Source organism: Andrographis paniculata, unplaced genomic scaffold (assembly GCF_009805555.1).
Source record: "Andrographis paniculata isolate CXL003 unplaced genomic scaffold, ASM980555v1 Contig78END, whole genome shotgun sequence".
In the NCBI taxonomy this organism is placed as follows: Eukaryota; Viridiplantae; Streptophyta; class Magnoliopsida; order Lamiales; family Acanthaceae; genus Andrographis; species Andrographis paniculata.
The window spans coordinates 1,020,247-1,038,733 of record NW_026137615.1 but is presented as its reverse complement, the minus strand read 5'-3'; the positions used below and the strand labels follow the sequence as shown (position 1 = coordinate 1,038,733).

Sequence of the window (18,487 nt, the reverse complement as noted above, 5' to 3'; positions counted from 1 at the left end):
CATGTAGATCATTTTTAAGTTTTTATGTTTTTTTATTTTTTTTGAGAAGTCGGGGGCATATATTGTGCAAAAAGATCATCTCTAACTATTCGGGATAATGACAACACATTTTTCTTTTTGGATCGCTAGCTCTAAAGCTCTTACAAGTGATCTACATTTTGTATTGTATACCAAAAGTGGAATAGAATTTCTTAACAATCACCCCCTCTTGACATATGATACTACAATTGTTAATGTATTTTTTCAACAAATAAAAAGTAAAATTCGAAAATAGGAGATTATCTTCGAACTTGATTAATTAGTGCCTGAGATTAGGAATCTCTAAACACTGTACGGTACATAAGAAAATAAATTGGAAAATAAAAGACTGAAAATTTAAATGATGATCCCTGAATCACTGACTTTTCTGTCGTTTGAAGATGATTGAAGATTGTTTTTCAGTTGTCAATCATAATCCTTAAATATTCTTCAGAAACGGTACTTGAAACCGTCGCCCGAACGATTACAACACCTTCTCTCAACCGTTTGCTACCTCCTCCTTTGCTGACACGTGTTTTCAGCCGACCAAGCTCTTACTCTCATTTGCTCTCCGCAGCATCCGACCTCCACAACAACCTATAATTCGCTCATCCAACTGTGTATCAACCGACTTGTTGGTCCGATCGCAGACCTCTCGACTTGTTGGTCCAACCGCAGACCTCCCGACTTGTTGGTCCAGCCACAAACCTCCCGATTTGCTGACCATCCGACCTGCTGACCAACCGACCCGCAGACCGTCCAACTTGTAGACTACCCAACTCATGGACCTTTCGACCTGCGGACTTCCCGACCTGCGGACTTTTCCGACCTGCTGACTTTCCGACTTGCGGACTTTCCGAGCTACGGACTTCCCGACCTGCGGACTTTCCAACCTAAGGACCTTCTGACCTGCGGACCTCTCGGCCTGCAGACTTTCCGACCTAAAACGTTCAGTTTACCCGATTATCTCGAAATACCCTTTAAAGAGTCTAAAAGACCTGATCACAGGCCCACATCTTCTTCCAACTTGGGCTTTTTAACCTAATTATAAATTTCATACGTAAAAACTTGCCCGCCGCCATCGGACTTTCAAACGTCATTCTTCAATCGTCGTTTTGGAAGTTCGTAAACCACAATCCTTCTGAAGAATTGTCTCTGCAACTGCAACCAGTTACTGCAACACATTGTGTGCCACAAAACTCTTCATTCTTCACTACTGGCCTTTGTCATTCTCAATCTCTACAACTCCAGATCATGGCAAATCAATACATTCATGCACTTCCCTTCAACGGATCAATCCCTGAAACGACTTTCGTGGCGACGAAAATGCTCACTCCAACCATCCGTCCATACTACACTGCTCCTGAAGACTCCAATTGAATGAGAGAAGTCTTGGAAGCAAGAAACCTTCTAGCTGTCAATAATCCAACTACAACGCAGACCGTCTCCATGATAACATCAAAACTCATCTGACGGATCCCAAAGATCCCTACCGCACCTGGTACAAATGGGTAGCAGAACATTTTCAAGATCAATGGAAAAACCAACAAATCGACCAGGTCATACTCCTGTCTACTCTCACATGTCATTTACATGAGAAGGTCCTTTTAGCAATGTCGGCTTTCTGGCATCCTGAGATATGTGCCTTCTTTCTTCCTACAGCCCCCATTGGCCCCACACTCATGGATGTGGCCATGATCGCTCATCTGCCAATCGTGGGAGAAGACCCTGTAATGGGTGCCCTAGATGGACAAGAGACCAATGCAGACCATTCGGGCTAGTCTTTGGCTGGTGTTAAGGAATGGGGTTGGACCAAATTTTTAAACGATCAACGAGGAGCAGACGATACCCTTGTGACCGACCGTGAGCATACTGCTTTCCTGCTCTTTTGGCTCTGTAGGTATGTCATTGTTTCCCCCTCGAAATGCGTCATTCCCTCTCATCTTGATTTGGCCATACATATAGCCTCTTGCCGTTTCTTTTCTTTGGGTACTCTTTTCCTTGCCAATCTGTTTGAAGGGTTATCCAGGGTTAGCACCCGTCTTACAGACAAGGATGGTACAAAACTAGATACCGCCACTCGGGCCCTTTTTGGTTCTTAGAACTATGGTCCCGTCTATATTTCTCCGACGCGTTCCAACTTGGTCAACCCCCTGTTGCTTCAACACCTGATAAATCTTTGGGCATAGCCCTCAACCGACTCTGCTTAGGTCGTAATAACCTTCAAGCGTCCGACCCTATCATCACTGCTATTCTAGCTGACGATCGTAGTAATTCCCGATTTTACATGTACCGAAAGTACGTCGGCTACGCGTCCTTCCTTTTTTGGCCATTCCCTGTATCTTCACCTCTGTCCGAACCTGACCCACTTCCTCATCCAACTTACTCTTTCTCCTGGGATGCTGCTCTTAAACCGAGGTCTTTATTTATTAGTAAGAAAATTGATAAGAAAGGCCTCAAAGCCTTTTATACCTTCACCTATCAGCCCCAGTTTTTGGCACGCCAATTCGGATGTCAACAACGCTTACCTGGCCCCATTGTCTGTCCACATTTAATAATTCAAAGTCCATATGGAAGAGCCATTCCTGAATTGATCGCCCTTTATGTATCTCAACATACCAATTACATAACTTCCAACTCCTACATTCCTATCAGAACTTCTCCATCTTCAATTGAATCCTTCCGCGAATGGTGATCGGTTACCTGGGCCTTAATTGCTCCTGACAAGGATCGCCTACTGGGTATTCTCTTGCCCCAGCCTGTGTTGGTATTATGGGCGACCCCATTGACCAATACCCGAAGGAAATTAGTCGCTCAAGGCACTGGATCGGGTGCTCCGCAGAGGAAAAGAAGAGCCTCTCCGACTCAAGCTATCCCCTCCTCTGGAGGCAATCAACAGACTTTGAGGAATCCCTCATTAGGTCAGGCACCCGTAAAGACCCAACCCCATCCAGGTATGCTTTAATAATCCTGATTTAATACGACTTTTGCCCTTAACATTTTATTAATCATATTTCTTGTACCCATGTTCGACCTCATCCAGAGCGACCGTCCAAACTACTTCAAGCCCAAACAAATCATCAGAGTCACCAACCGACCAACTTCACGCGCCTGAACCCCCGACCAAACGACAAACCTTAATGCAGGCGCCTTCACCAGCCAAACTGACAACAATAGGGATTTCATCTAATAGTGAGGCGACTTCTTTGGAGATGGGTAGGTTGCCTTATGTCGCTTGAGACCCATCTCTCCCTAACATGGCACGAATGGCCACACCTGCATCCGCTTCTGCTGCAGTCGCCTCTGGCGCAGCCGCCCTAGACGCACCCGACCAAAGGGTAGCAGACTTGGAGGCAGCCGACCCAGAGGCAGCCGACTTGGGGGCAGCCGACCTAGGGGCAGCCGACTTGGAGGCAGCCAACCCTCCTCCAGAGGCAGACAGACGGGAAGAGTTACAAGAGTTACAAGAAATTCCCTCCTCTGATTCAGAGACCTCTGTTAATATGGTAGACGCTTGAACTATTTTTTCCAAGTTACAAGCTAATTGTTTACATGATATTAAATACACTACATTATCACCGTTCAGGAACCTAGATCCAAACCTCAACGTCCGTTTGAAGCAGCCGATGAATCAGCCATTGAGGTACCAGTCGCCCAAGCTTCCAGACTTATGGCAATCCTAGCACCTTCAGCGTCCAGGATTCATCCAGAGGTAAATACCCCTTGCACAATTAATTCTCGGTATTCATGCTTCATGTAATTTGAAATAAACATTCACTATTTCAGGGATGCTCTGATTTAGCCCCCTTGTCGATTGTTCCAATTCTCACGGACGTCCGAACTATAATTGCCCAGGCTGTTAATCAATATTTTCCCGACGTAGGATCAGACTTGCTTGACAGCCTTCTTCAAGCCGTTGGTGGACTCTTATTTCAAAATCCCTCGGAATCGGCTGCTACTTCTATCCTTCATCAGCTGATGGAGCGATTATCCGAACTTCGGAATGAAATCTTGTTCGCTCAACTCCTGACAGCTGAAACACCTTTGCACGATTCGGATCAGATAAATTTGGAGACTTCCTTGACTAAAACCAAGGAATCAATCCAACAGGCGATTGGAAGACTGGAAGGCCTCTCTAATGCCACAAAACACCTAGAAGAATCAATTTAACAGAAAGAGGCAGAATTGAGAGTACTCCATCAAGAAAAGTCTGTCCTGGGAGGCCACATAAACGACGAGCAGCGCCTGATTGAGCGGTACAAGAAAAATGAAGCCGACTTGGACCAAGAATTAAATATTCACGCCCGATCCCAACTTATAAGGCAATACCAGTCGGCTGCAAACAACAGGCGACTCTCCAAGACAGACGATAAATGGTTCCAGACTAAAATTGTTTTAAGATCTCTTCTGTAAAATTTTGGAAACCTTGACTTAGTAAATAAAATTTTTCTCCTCTTATTAAGGATCACTTTCCAGAGTTCCGACCTTCCAGGGAACAAATCCAACTCATCTCCTTTTTAACCACTCGCAGTCCCTTGCCAATTAACAAACAAACGCTTCACCATGAACTGAAATTTGAGCACGCCTGCAAATATTTGTCAAAATGCCACACGATCGTCCTCATATTCCCGTAAACAACTGGCAAGGCGTTATTCAACTTTTCTTCGTGGGTAACCATCAAGTTGGAGGCCATGCTGAGGACATGTTGTGGATACTTAACCAATTAGATTTCAAATTCAGATTTTCCAAACGCGGCAGAAAAACCATTCATCGTGTTATTTGCCTAATGGAAAACATGCTAAAATGATATGAAGCCTTTCGGGATATACAAAATCGCCTTCCTGACATTGATCATCACATGGATTTAATTGAACACCATGTAACAGCCATACTCCCAGACCTTGACTAGGATCATGCATTCTCCAATCAACGCACAGTCTTTTCGAGATTACGCAACCTTATTGATCGTGAGCGTCAAGCCGTGACAGATATGAAAGCTCGCACCGACTATGATCTAGAGAAGATGCAAGATCAATGGGAAAAGTACCAGCCCTACTTAGAAGACCTTATTGATGAAGAACCGGAACTAATCCCTAATCACTGGAATGAAGATTCTAACTCAGAAAAAAGTAATCCTCCGCACGGCTTAACATCCGACGATGAGTGAACCTTTTTTTTTTGGGTCCGAACACTTTGCAATCGGGTTCTGAATAAAATTACTGTTCATGTTTTCTTGTTATCTGAAAAGGCAGAAAATACCTCTTCATATATTTAGCATTAATATAGTCGTGTACCCTTTTACCTTCTTGATTTATAATAATAAAAGCACTATTTCTGATCTCTTTTTGAACTATGAATGGTCCATCCCAATTCGGAGACCACTTCCCGAATTGATCAATCTTCTTATATGTAGGAAGGATAGTTTTCCAGACCAGGTCTCCTTCTCTGAATGTTCTATAAAAAAACTTTCTTCCCATAAGTCTTAGCTCTGATTTCACTCTGCTTCACAATTTGATCAATTGCATGAAGTCGATTGATATCCAAATCTTTCAATTGCTGCAACATAATTTGCTGATATTCTTCAGTAAACTCATCAGTAGTAAGGCTCGTACGTCCAGATGAAACTTGAACTTCGGCTGGCAACACAGCATCTTGTCCAAAGGTTAGCTAATACGGTGAAAACCTTGTGGCAGAATTTATGTTATTCCTATGCGCTCATAAGGCTCGAGATAACAACAAATGTCATTTCCTTGAATTCCCTTCAATAGTTTTCTTTATTATCCCAATGATAATCTTATTAGCTGCCTCTGCCTGTCCATTAGCTTGGAGATAGTAAGGAGAGGAATGACTCAAATGAATACCAAATTCTGCCAGAAAGCTCAAAAACTTTTCCCTAGTGAAGACCAGACCTTGGTCGGTTGTTATTGAATGAGGAATACCATATCTATATATGATCTGATTCAGCACAAAATCTATCACCTCCTTCTGATCCACATTTTTCAACGCAACCGCCTCGACCCATTTGGTAAAATAATCTGTTGCAACCAAAATAAAACAATGATTTTTGGATGATGGAGGATGGATTTTACCAATAACATCCATAGCCCAGGATTTAAAAGGCCATGGCTTTACCATAGTTTGCAATTCCATGACTGGCAAGTGATTCAACTGTCCATACTTCTGACATTCTTGACAACCTTTGGAGAATCATATACAATCTTTGAAAATCTTTGGCCAAAAGAAACCCAAACGATGAATAGTCCATCTCATATTCAAACCTTCTCGATGAGCTCCACAAATTCGACCGTGCACTTCTGTCATCACCTCCAAAGCCTCTTTGGGCCCCAAACATTTTAGAAGTAATCCTTCGAATGTTCTTTTGTATAATACCCCTTCTAATAATTGAAATCGCAACGCTTTCAACCGTATTCCGATCGGTGCATTCACTCATGGATTTTGTAGATACATGATAATTTCTGTCCTCCAGTCGGTTCCAGATTCTGTTTCAGGGCCGACCTCTGCACAGTTATCTTTTGGGATTCCCTTGCAAGCTTTTTGAGCTAATTCATCTACAAATTGATTTTCCTTTCTAGGGATAAACTCAATTATTACTTCGGAAATCTTTGATAGCAACCGACCTACCAAATCTCTATATCTGCGTAGATGGGGATAATTGCAAACATATTGTTTGTTTACTTAGGTAATTACCAATTGAGAATCCCCCCTTATGATCACCGATTGAACTTTCCTGGCTATTAAGGCTTCCAATCCCAAGATTAAAGCCTCATATTCTGCTGAATTGTGGGTCATGGCTTCTAATTGCAACTGCAGCTTGACCCTTTGACAATCGGGTCTTTCCAACAAAACACCTGCACTCAATCTGTTTCCTGAGGTAGAACCATCAAAAAACATTAACCAATTTCGGGTACTTACATAAGATGTGTATCCGGTCGGTTCCTGCTCATAACCTGCAAAATCTGCCAAAAAATCTGCTATTGCTTGGCCTTTCACCGCCCTCAAAGGAGAATAATATAAATCGAAAGGGACCAGTTTAATGGCCCACTTCATAAGTCTGCCCTGCATAGTAGGTCTTTGCAAAATTAACTTGATGAGATCAATCTTTGAAATGACCTCAATTCTTCTGGGCAACATGTAATGTTCAAGTTTGGTGCATGCAAACAACAATGAGTAACACATCTTTTCTGGTATAGCATAATTTAATTCTGGTCCTGTAAGAGTCCTACTCAGGTAATAAATTGCTCTTTCCTTTCCATCATCCCCATCTTGTGCTAATAAGCAACTGACTACTTCATACGTATTTGCCAAATAGAGTTCAAGGGGCCGACCTTCTTTGGGGGGCATCAACAAAGGTGGTTAAGCCAATGATTGCTTTATAGCTTCTAAAGCCTTCTGCTGGTCTGGTCCTCACTCAAAAGCACTTCCTCCTGCCTTCAATAACTTAGTGATTGGTCTGACCTTGCCAGCAGCATTGGAAATAAACCGTCTGAGATAATTTACCTTCCCCAAAAAACTTTGAATCTTTTTAACCGTCTTGGGTGGTCGGCTGGTCAGAATTGCCTTGGCTTTATTAGCATCAATCTCTATTCCCCTTTCGTGAACCAGAACTCCCAAGAAACTCCCGGCTGAGATACCGAAAGCACACTTAGTTGGATTCATCTTCAACTTGTACCTCTTCATCCGATTAAAAACATCTTTAAGATCTCTCAAATGTTCCTCAAAACTGGAAGATTTGACTATAACATCATCTATATATACTTCCATGGATTTACCAATGAGATCATGAAAAATTGAATTCATGGCCCTCTGATACGTCGCCCCTGCATTCTTTAAACCAAAAGGCATAACAGTCCACTCATATATACCTAAAGCTCCTGGACACCTGAACGTTGTCTTATAAATGTCCTCTTCTGCCAAAAAGATTTGGTTATATCCTGCATAACCATCCATCAAACTAAGAATTTTGTGTCCTGCTGCTGAGTCAATTAGCATGTCAGCCATAGGCATCACGTATTCATCTTTAGGAGTGGTCATATTAAGATCTCTGAAATCAATGCATATCCTGATCTTACCATTCTTTTTAACCACTGGTACAATATTGGCCAACCAATCTGCATAACGGCAAGGCCGGATGAAACCTACTTTAAGAAGTTTCTGAATTTCTGAATTTCTTCTTTGATCTGGGGCATTAAATCAGGACTCATACGCCTTGGAGGTTGCTTGTAGGGCTTGAAATCTTTTCTAATAGGCAACCGATGCTCTATCAAACTTCACTCCAAACCAGGCATTTCTGAATAATCCCAAGCTAAACAATCAATATTGTTTTTTATAACTTCGAGCATCAATATTTATTGCTCTTCAGATAAATAACCACTCATCCTGATTACTTTTGGAACCAGGTCGGTTCCTAAGTTAAATTCCAGTAAAGGATCTTGTGTTGAAAAAGCTGGCTCTGTCTTTTCTAATAAATCAGGCCAACGAAATTGTTCATCTTCTTGGCAATGAACATCATGAATCTTTTTAATTTTTTCTACTTTTTTTAAAAGCTGATCTAGATAATACTGATAATAAGTATACTACAATCTTGTAAATTTGCACCTTCCATAAAAATATATTGCAAAAAGTTGGTTTGGCTTACTCAAGAGCCATACAATAAATCTGTTCTTTTTTTAAAAAGAACATTGAATTCTGGCTGATGAATTTAAAACCCTTATTTGGGTATTCATTAGCCATAAAAAGTTGAGACATTGGAGGTACATGACTGGAATAAAAAACTGATTCTTCAACTTGTTCTGATGCTCCGAAAGGGTTGTCATTTGCTTCCATTTTGAAGACCTGATTGCCTTCCCAGAACATTAATTGTTGATGCAGTGTCGACGGTACACATTTAGGTGCATGAATCCAGTCTCGTCCAAGTAGGATTAAATATGTTGTATCCGCATCCATCACAAAGAAAACTGAAGAAATCTTTTTAGGACCGACTTCAATTGAGGCGACCATCATACCTTCTGGTCTCGTCGGCTGCCCTGTGAAGCTAGTCATCTCAAAATCCACATGGGATAAATCATGAATTCCCTTCCCTAACTTTTTTAGAGTCTTTAATGGCATCACATTGAAGACGGCTCTATTGTCTATAAAAACCTTTGTGATTGGTTTTCCGCAAATATGAGCATTAACATACAGAGGCTTTAAATGAGACGCCGTGCCTTCTGGAATGGGAGGGAAGACTATTGGAGGAACCTCTGATTGAAAATTAGGATCCGAAATCTTTGCCCATTCTGGCTTTTCAATAAAATCATCCACCAGACTTGCCCACAAAGGTTCTTCTTCAATCCATTTGATTCCTGTCATTCGGCAGGGAACTCGTGGCCCTAGTCGGGACTTGACAGACCTTGAGTGATCTTCTAGAATTTCGTCCATGGTATCAGTTTTAGTTTGAACTATCAGAGATTCCAAACGAAACTCCTCCAAAGATGGATTGATGTTAATCCGCTCACGAAACTGACATCTGAAACCTTCAATTCTTTCATCTGATACGCTTTTACCCTTTTTTTTGTATGGACCGACCCCCCTCCTGATAATTAGCAACACCTCGCATATTGGTCGGCTGTTTTGAAGAGGCGACCCCTATGGACCGATCTCCTTCCAACAAATCTATGGAATCCTGCGCATCATTCGACTGCTCAAATGAAACGACGCTGATGGACCGACCTCCTTCAGTATGTCTAGCAGCACCTGGGATGTCGTTCGGCTGTTTCGATGAAGAGACTTTATCCTGGTATCTCGCAGCATACCTGCGCTTAGCGTTCCGAATCTGAGTACGATTCATGCCTGGAAAACGAGGATCCACATCAATTGGTAAAGGTTTTTTATTTTGAGCCCATTTGCTTCCGACCGAACCCGTTCTTCTAGTCGGGTGGCCCCGAACTAAAACTTGCTCCTTTAACGAACCATTTTGGTTATCCCATTTTTCAGCCACTGTTCTTTCACAGACCTTGAGTTTTTCTTCCGATCGGCCTCTGTTTGATGAGTTTTCTTTTCCCGATCTAGGACTTGCTTGTATATTAACCATTGCTGTGATTACTTTTGGGAAAGGTTGTTGCTCCACACCTAAAGTAATATACTTGAGCCGGCCTGCCTTAATGGCCTTTTGGATCTCATTTCGAAAATGAGTGCATTGACTTGTATTGTGTGTGAACGAGTTATGCCACTTACAATATGGTCTTCCTTTGATCTCTTCCTTAGTGGCCAACCTTTGCCCTTTTGGAATCCGAATCTGGCCGTCAGTTAGCAAAATATCAAAAATTTCATCTGCCTTTGAACTGTCAAATGTGAGTTGCTCTCTTCCTTCAGTTCCTGGCACTGGCTTCAATTTAGAGCACACATAAGGTTTTCCCGAAATGATTTCGGCCGCCATTTCTTCTGTCTGATTATAATCAAAATCGTATGTTTCTGTTTCCAACTCGCCATATGCTGAACTTTATTACGCCTGAAATTCTGATCCTTTTCTTTGAAAATAGAATCTAAACGTCCAGCCTTGGCAGCGAGACTTGCCAAATCTTCAACATCATGAGCAGTGAGTGCCTCTCTTAGGCGGCCATGCATATTCCTGACCACTAAATTGGTCATTTCTTTTTCATTGATTATAGTAGAACAACGTCCTTTCATCAATCGCACCCTTTCAATAAACTGTGAGGCTGATTCTTCTAGATATTGCTTCAATTCCAATAAATCGGTAAGAGAAACCGTTGGTAAGGAATTGAAGAATCTAGCTTGGAATGCCATTTCAAAACCTTCCCAAGTTTGTATTTCCCCAGGTGGCAGATTTACAAACCATGAAAAAGCTATTCTGGTAAGAGATAATCCAAACAATTGTAGTTTATAAAAAGGATTATTTCCCACTTCTCCCAACTGTGCTGTAAAACGACCTACATGCTCTATGGTGGAGGATCCGTCTTCCTCTGAAAAAGCATGGAAATCAGGTGGTCGATAATTCCTTGGAAGTGGATAATCGTTAATGATCCTTTCGGGGAAAGGTCTTTGATAAGCGGGGTGATTGGCCATCTGAGGATTCAAACCAAAATGCACCCTCAACACTTGCGCAATCTCTTCAGGATCCACACGGGGATTTTGTTGATAATCAGGGATAAAAATGGGATCTTGCACATGTGCCCCTTGCCTCTCTTCCCTGACAGTGCTTGGCTGCAAATTGTCAACTCTTGGTCCCAAAGGAACATTATTAGGGAAAGTTAAAGGAGTTTTTCCCTATCTGTTCGGTTGAAAATTGTGGCACTTGGAAGTGTGCTGTCAACGTATGATGGCCCTGCGAAATTTGCTTGCATTCTTGATGGTGATATTCCTGGCGGCGTCTGAGTGGGTTGAAGAGTAACCCTTGATTGATCTAACATATTTTGCATGAGATTCTGTTGCTCGCGCAACATGTTCTGCATAACCAAAGTTTGCTGATTGTTCAATTGTTGAACATAAGACAACCAATCGGTAGGTGGTTGGGGAATCTCCCCTGGATTTGGCATGACAGGTGGTGAAATATTTTCTCCCACCGGTGCTGATGATGATTGAGGCTGTGGCATGCCATAATGATCTTTCTGATGACTCGTCCGGACCTCAGTCGTATGAAATTCTCCGATGATGTAGGATCAACAATCTTGCCCTTCTCCCGTTGTGGTCGCCAAATTGTTGATGTATTTTTCCAACAAATGAAAAGTAAAATCCGAAAATAGGAGATTATCTTCGAACTTGATTAATTAGTGCCTGAGATTAGGAATCTCTAAACACTGTACGGTACAGAAGAAAATAAACTGGAAAATAAAAGACTAAAAATTTAAATGATGATCCCCGAATCACTGACTTTGTTGTCTTTTGAAGATGATTGAAGATTCTTTTTCAGTTGTTAATCATAATCCTCAAATATTCTTCAAAAACAGTACTTGGAACCGTTGCCCGAACGGTTATAACACCTTCTCTCAACCGTTCGCTACCTCCTCCTCTGCTGACACGTGTTTTCAGCCGACCAAGCTCATACTCTCATTTGCTCTCCGCAGCATCCGACCTCCACAACAACCCATAATTCGCTCATCCAACTGTGTATCAACCGACTTGCTGGTCCGACCGCCAACCAACCGACTTGTTGGTCCGACCGCAGACCTCTCGACTTGTTGGTCCGACCGAAGACCTCCCGACTTGTTGGTCCAGCCGCAAACCTCCCGATTTTCGGACCATCCGACCTGTTGACCAACTGACCCGCAGACCGTCCGACTTGTAGACTGCCCAACTCATGGACCTTCCGACCTGCGGACTTCCCGACCTGCGAACTTTTCCGACCTGCGGACTTTCCGACCTACGGACTTCCCGACCTGCGGACTTTCCGACCTAAGGACCTTCCGACCTGCGAACCTCTCGGCCTGCAGACTTTCCGACCTAAAACGTTCAGTTTATCCGATTATCTCGAAATACCCTTTAAAGAGTCTAAAAGACCTGATCACATGCCCACATCTTCTTTCAACTTGGACTTTTTAACCTAATTATAAATTTCATACGTAACAACAATAAAAATGCTTCAACAATAGAATACACTCACGCACCCTTATGAACCTAATATGTAGTGCAAATAATTCAATTCGTTTAACGGATGAACATATTATAGGTCAACAAAGAGCCATAAAATTTTGGAAAGAGCAGTGAAGTGAACTATTTTGCAGTTATAATACCATATTAAAAACAAAAATCAACAATTATGCAAATTATACATAAAATCTCATTTGCAATAGCAGCAAATGCCAAAAATGAAGAAATTAACCATCATCATCAGCATCAGTGGAATGGACAAGAACAGAGGTAGCCCATCCGGACATCATCGGATAGGCAAGTAGATCGCCTATTACAAAAGAATCATTATTTGATTAATATCGAATTAAGATTATATACTGAGAAATGAACAAAGTCTTACATATAGTCCATAGTAATGCAACTTTCATGATAAATTTTTTGCATGAGATGTATCAAATCTTTCAACTCTAGTGCCCCATAACATGCTCAAATCCTCGATAAGTGCTACAAATATATATATTAATATTTTGTTTCGGATTCGCACCAGCGGACATTACGAGAGAAAGAAATATATATTCATTTTTCAAGCACATATTTAAAAGAAGGTTTTATAATGTGACAACTATAGGTCAACAAGAGTACTATCTCCCCAATTGTCCAAATGGCTGGAATCCATCGGTGCAAAGACCCAAGCATACATTCCCAGCTGAGAACAATCGATTTTTTGTTCCAACAATCCTAAACCCTTATTCAATATTTTTGTTTCATAAATTATTTTGCGAAATAGTTTTCCTTGAGTATGATTTCTTACATTAATTAACACTTCACATCAAACCAATGCTTAGGAGATTGAAGTTCACCTTGATATATAGAGTATCCTCGCCATATCGGATAATAAAGTAGCCTTCATGCAATCTTCCCAAAACTTCTTGTTAGTCGCATTGAGAAGTTCGTATAATTTCTTATCCTATAAATTTGGTTTTTTAACTTCTTTTACACATGCCTCAAATTCGGGACCTCAAGCATCCATCAACGTCTGGGTGCAATCACACATTGAAGGATCGCTTGGAACATGGGCACTTATCCGTTTGATGGATTAGAGCTACCACTCCCATCATGCTCCTCACTATAACATGTCTATCTTTTCAAATCGAACAAATCCTCTGAAGTACAAACGGTACTTCCCCTTGTTGAATGGAAGAAAATTTATATTCTTTTAAAACTTACGGAGACATCTTATGCTATCGTTGATCCTATATATAAGCCTATGAAATTGTCATACAATAAAAATTTTCCACCCTAGCAATAAAATCTCTATTCAAAATATCATTCAACATTGTATTGTGCATTAATATCATCGACCAATACTCATCCCGAACTTATATTTTTCAGAAAAATACAAATATCAAAAAATAATTTGAAAATGTTCAATTGACATAATATATTGTAACCTAAATAATAATAATAAAACACTTTTATGACCAATTTTTAACATTTCTTTTACACATGTAAATGTTGATCTATTTACATATGTACTTCTGTATATATACATCTATAATCGATAAAATCTATTAATGTCCAATATTTAATCTAATAAAAATTGATTTTGTGAAATATTTTAATTTATTCAAATAATTTTCGTATTAGAACATTATATATTTAATAATAATAATTAATTTTTAAAAATTCAATAAAATTTATAATCAGATCGTGCATAGCTCGGCTTCCCTCTCTAGTATATACATATATAGATAAAAAATATACTCCCTCCGTCCCAAACACACTGGAAATATTTTTTTTTGGTATGTCCCAAACATCCTGCAACATTTTCAAAATAGAAAATAATTAATTATACTTAATACTTAATTTTTATCCCACACTTTATATGCCGCACATCATCCAAATAAAAAAATAAAATATACATTTCTTACTACATCACATCACCTAATTTCTAAATTATCCTATTTAATACTACTCACATAAAAACTCGTGCCCAAAAACAAATATTGTACATTGTTTGGGACGAGGGAGTAGATATTTGAATATAATTATATTTTATGTATATATATATAATACAATAATAATAATTAATTATGGGTATGTTTCTCAAGGGGTTTGGCCCATTTCACTGTGTAATTACTGTGCACAATAAAATGGTCACCAAATTCCCTGTTTTTTTTATAAAAAAAAATTATAATTTTATTTAATATTTATTATAATAAAATGAAAAAAATATATATACAATATATATCATTTTTTAGAAAATAATTTTTTTTATAATACATATAAATAAAAATTTAAATATATATGTTGGGTATAATATATATTCATAATCAAATCATACAATATAAATTTTATCAATTAAATTTAATACACATTTATATTATTTTATTTATTATCCATCAAATCAATATATATCAAAACTCCCCAAACTCCAACCAAATCCAAACACAAAAGAAGATATGCTCAATTCGGCGATAATGTCGGCCTAACCGAGCTCGGTAGCGTTCGCACAGGCCGTGACATCGGCGGGAATGAGCCTGGTGAGTTTGATCGGAGCTCTCCCTGCTCTAGGGGTCTTGACGGCAACATCGATGATTGGCAGAAATTTCGACGGCGCGGTTGGTGGCTGATAGTTGGAAATCGCATGCGTTTTATGTTCATATCATATGCGATATTTGGGTGATTTTGATTAGATTCTAGCTAATTTATATGCGAATTGTTTATATGCTATGCAGAGGGCAAATATTAAATTTGGCATAATTGGTAGAAAAAAAGAAATAAAATTAATTAAAGGCCCAAAACCCATCTACAAAATAATTAGGGCAAAAATCAAATAATGAAGAAAAAGACACGCCTATTTGACAAGAGAGAACGGCTAGGGCAGAAACGCACAGGAGCAGAAGACTGAGAGATTCATAGATCGCGCAAGAGCAAATCGACAGAGAAGATTTCCCCCTCCCACTATGACTTCATCTTTCTCTTTTATTTTTTGTTATTTGATTATGGAGTAGATACTTTTCTGGTTTGAGGGGTGATAATGTTTTGGTTCTTTTATTTTGAAGATTCTTGATTTTCTTTATAAAAGTTCTTTTTGATTATCAATATTTGTTTAATTCTGAGAATATCGTTTGTGATTGTTAGATTGATTGAATATTTTGGTACCGATATTTAAATGAGTCTGATAATCTAAAGTCAATTCAGGTAGGATATCCGTAATTGTATTCGCACTTGAATAGGTGACAACCGGATTGAACAGTTCCTTCCCGGGGGTTAGACAATCAAATCTAATTGCTCCTCTTAGGTAGTAATTGTTTTGAATTGGGTTTTTTTAGATTGGAATGCGGTTAGGCAATATTCTTGTGGGCGCACCTAGGTTTATTTGCTTAATTAGGGGTAGTTAACGGTCGTACCTTAATTACCTATACTGTAATGAAAAATTGGTTGTCAGAGCTTGTTGATAACTATAGCCAATTTATTGATACTTTAATAATAATTAACTTTATTGAATTAATGATAAAACACAAGTGCCATAGCTGCATCATCTCTTGAGCCAGGTATCCCATTGATAGTCAGTTCCCCTTTAATTTAATTGCTTTGTTATTTTATTTTCATTAGATAATAAAAGAAAATTCCCCATTTATTTACTGCATTAGAACACGAAAGAGTGAATCACACAATCCCTGTGGAGACGATCCATTCCCCTATATTACATTCAATTGTGATCACGGAGTAGGTGAAATATTTGATTGACCGCGCGACAGGTCAATTTTTGGCGCTGTTGCCGGGGATTGGCGCTTTGTTTTACTCTTTTGTGTTATTTTAATTTATCCTTTTGTTTATGCCCCGTTCTTCTCGTACAGGTGAACTTATATTTAATCTTTAGATCGAGAAGGTTGAGCGAAAGCTACGAAAGGAAGCCAAACAACGAAAAGCTGCTCAGGTTGCGAAGCTGGCAGAATCTTTAAACCACCTCAGAATCTCTAGCTCTAGCGACTCTGAAAGTGATCAAGAGACTGTCATGGCTGAGGATATCCGCACTCTAAGGGAGTTGGCTGCTCCCAACTTGGCGCAGCAGCCCTTATCCATTAACTTTCCAACTCTGAATAACACTATTGCTTTTGAACTAAAATCTGGCTTAATCCATTTACTGCCTTCTTTTCATGGACTTGCAGGTGAAAAACCTCACAAACACTTGCAAGAGTTCGACGTGGTGTGCTCCAGCATGAAACCACCAGGTGTTACTAATGAACAGATCAAACTCAGAGCCTTCCCATTCTCACTTAAAGATGTTGCAAAGGATTGGCTCTACTATCTCCCACCTGGAAGTATTGACACGTGGAACGACATGAAAAAGAAATTTTTGGAGAAGTATTTTCCAGCTTCCAGAGCTGCGATCCTGGGGATGGAGATATGTGGCATCAAACAACAATCAGGTGAAACGCTCAATGAATATTGGGAGCGATTTAATAAGCTTATCATTAAATGTCCACAACATCAAATTCCCCCTCAACTATTGATTCAATATTTTTATGATGGTTTATCATTGATGGACAGGAACATCATCGACGCTGCAAGTGGTGGAGCTCTAGTAAATAAGACATCGGCACAAGCTTGGGATCTTATTGCGATGATGGCTGAAAACACGCAACAATTTGGTTCAAGGGATGTTGGACAGATGAGCGGAAACAACAGTGACCATGCCATCCAATCGATGCAACAACAACTTTCTGAGTTGACGAGCTTTGTTCGCAAGATGGTCGTGGAAAAATCCAACCCGAGTGTCCAGGTCAAGGTGTGTGGAATATGCACGAGTGCAGGACACCCTACAGATGCATCTCCGACCCTCCAAGAAGAATGTGCAGTGGATGTGAACGCTGCAAACTACGGTATGAATAGACCTCCAGCGTACAATCCATACTCCAACACCTACAATCCAGGCTGAAAAGATAATCCGAACTTGCGTTATGGAAACGCACAACAGGGTAATGCTCATCAACCATTTGGAGATATACATCAGATGCAACAGCCTCGCCCTTACGAGAAACAGCTCCCCCAAGCACCCACAAGCAACTCCTGTCCGTCCTTGGAAGACTTGGTGAAGTCTATGGCTACCAGTACCCTGCAATTCCAGCAATAGATGAAGTCAACTGTCGACAAGCTACAAAGTCAGATTAGCCAAGTTTTAGAAGAGGTAAAACAGCTACGAGAAAGAGGAAAGTGGCCTGCGCAACCAGAGCAAAACCCGAAGAACATCAGTGCCATAACTCTTCGCAGCGGAAAGGAATTGGAAGATCCACCTCCTATCTCAAAGGAACAAAATAAGGATCATATTGAGATGGAGATTGAAAAAGAAGCTGAACTTCATGAAAAGGTACTTTCTAACTCTGTTCTTCATACTGAAACTAAGTCAGCTCCTTTTCCTGAAAGGTTGAAGAAACCACAAAAGGCAAACAAACGAAAAGAGATGATGGAAATATTCAAGAAGGTGGAACTTAATATCCCGCTCCTAGAAGCTATCAACCAAATCCCCTAGTATGCAAAGTTTTTGAAAGAACTGTGCACCAACAAAAGAAAATTGCGAGGGGACGAGCACAATATAACGGGTGAAAACGTTTCTGCTATTCTCAAAAGAAAGGTACCACCCAAAACAGGTGATCCAGGAATGTTTTCTATCCCTTGTAGGATTGAAAAAACTGAGATAACTAAGGCTATGCTAGATTTTAGGAGCTGCTATTAATTTCATGCCACGATCAATATACGACTCTTTAAATCTAGGGCCTTTAAAAGAAACAGGAATTATTATTCAACTTGCTGATCAAACCAATGCTTACCCTGATGGTATGATAGAAGATGTGCTAGTTCAAGTTAATGACTTAATTTT

At 40.1% G+C, this 18,487-nt stretch overlaps 1 non-coding gene across 1 annotated transcript; it reads right to left on the bottom strand.

Annotated features, from left to right (window-relative positions):
• Nucleotides 1-16,999: 16,999 nt before the first annotated feature.
• Nucleotides 17,000-17,106, bottom strand: LOC127240019 (small nucleolar RNA R71). Its single transcript, XR_007836284.1, has one exon. It is a non-coding gene; the product is annotated as a small nucleolar RNA R71 (small nucleolar RNA).
• Between the last annotated feature and the right edge of the window lie 1,381 nt (nucleotides 17,107-18,487).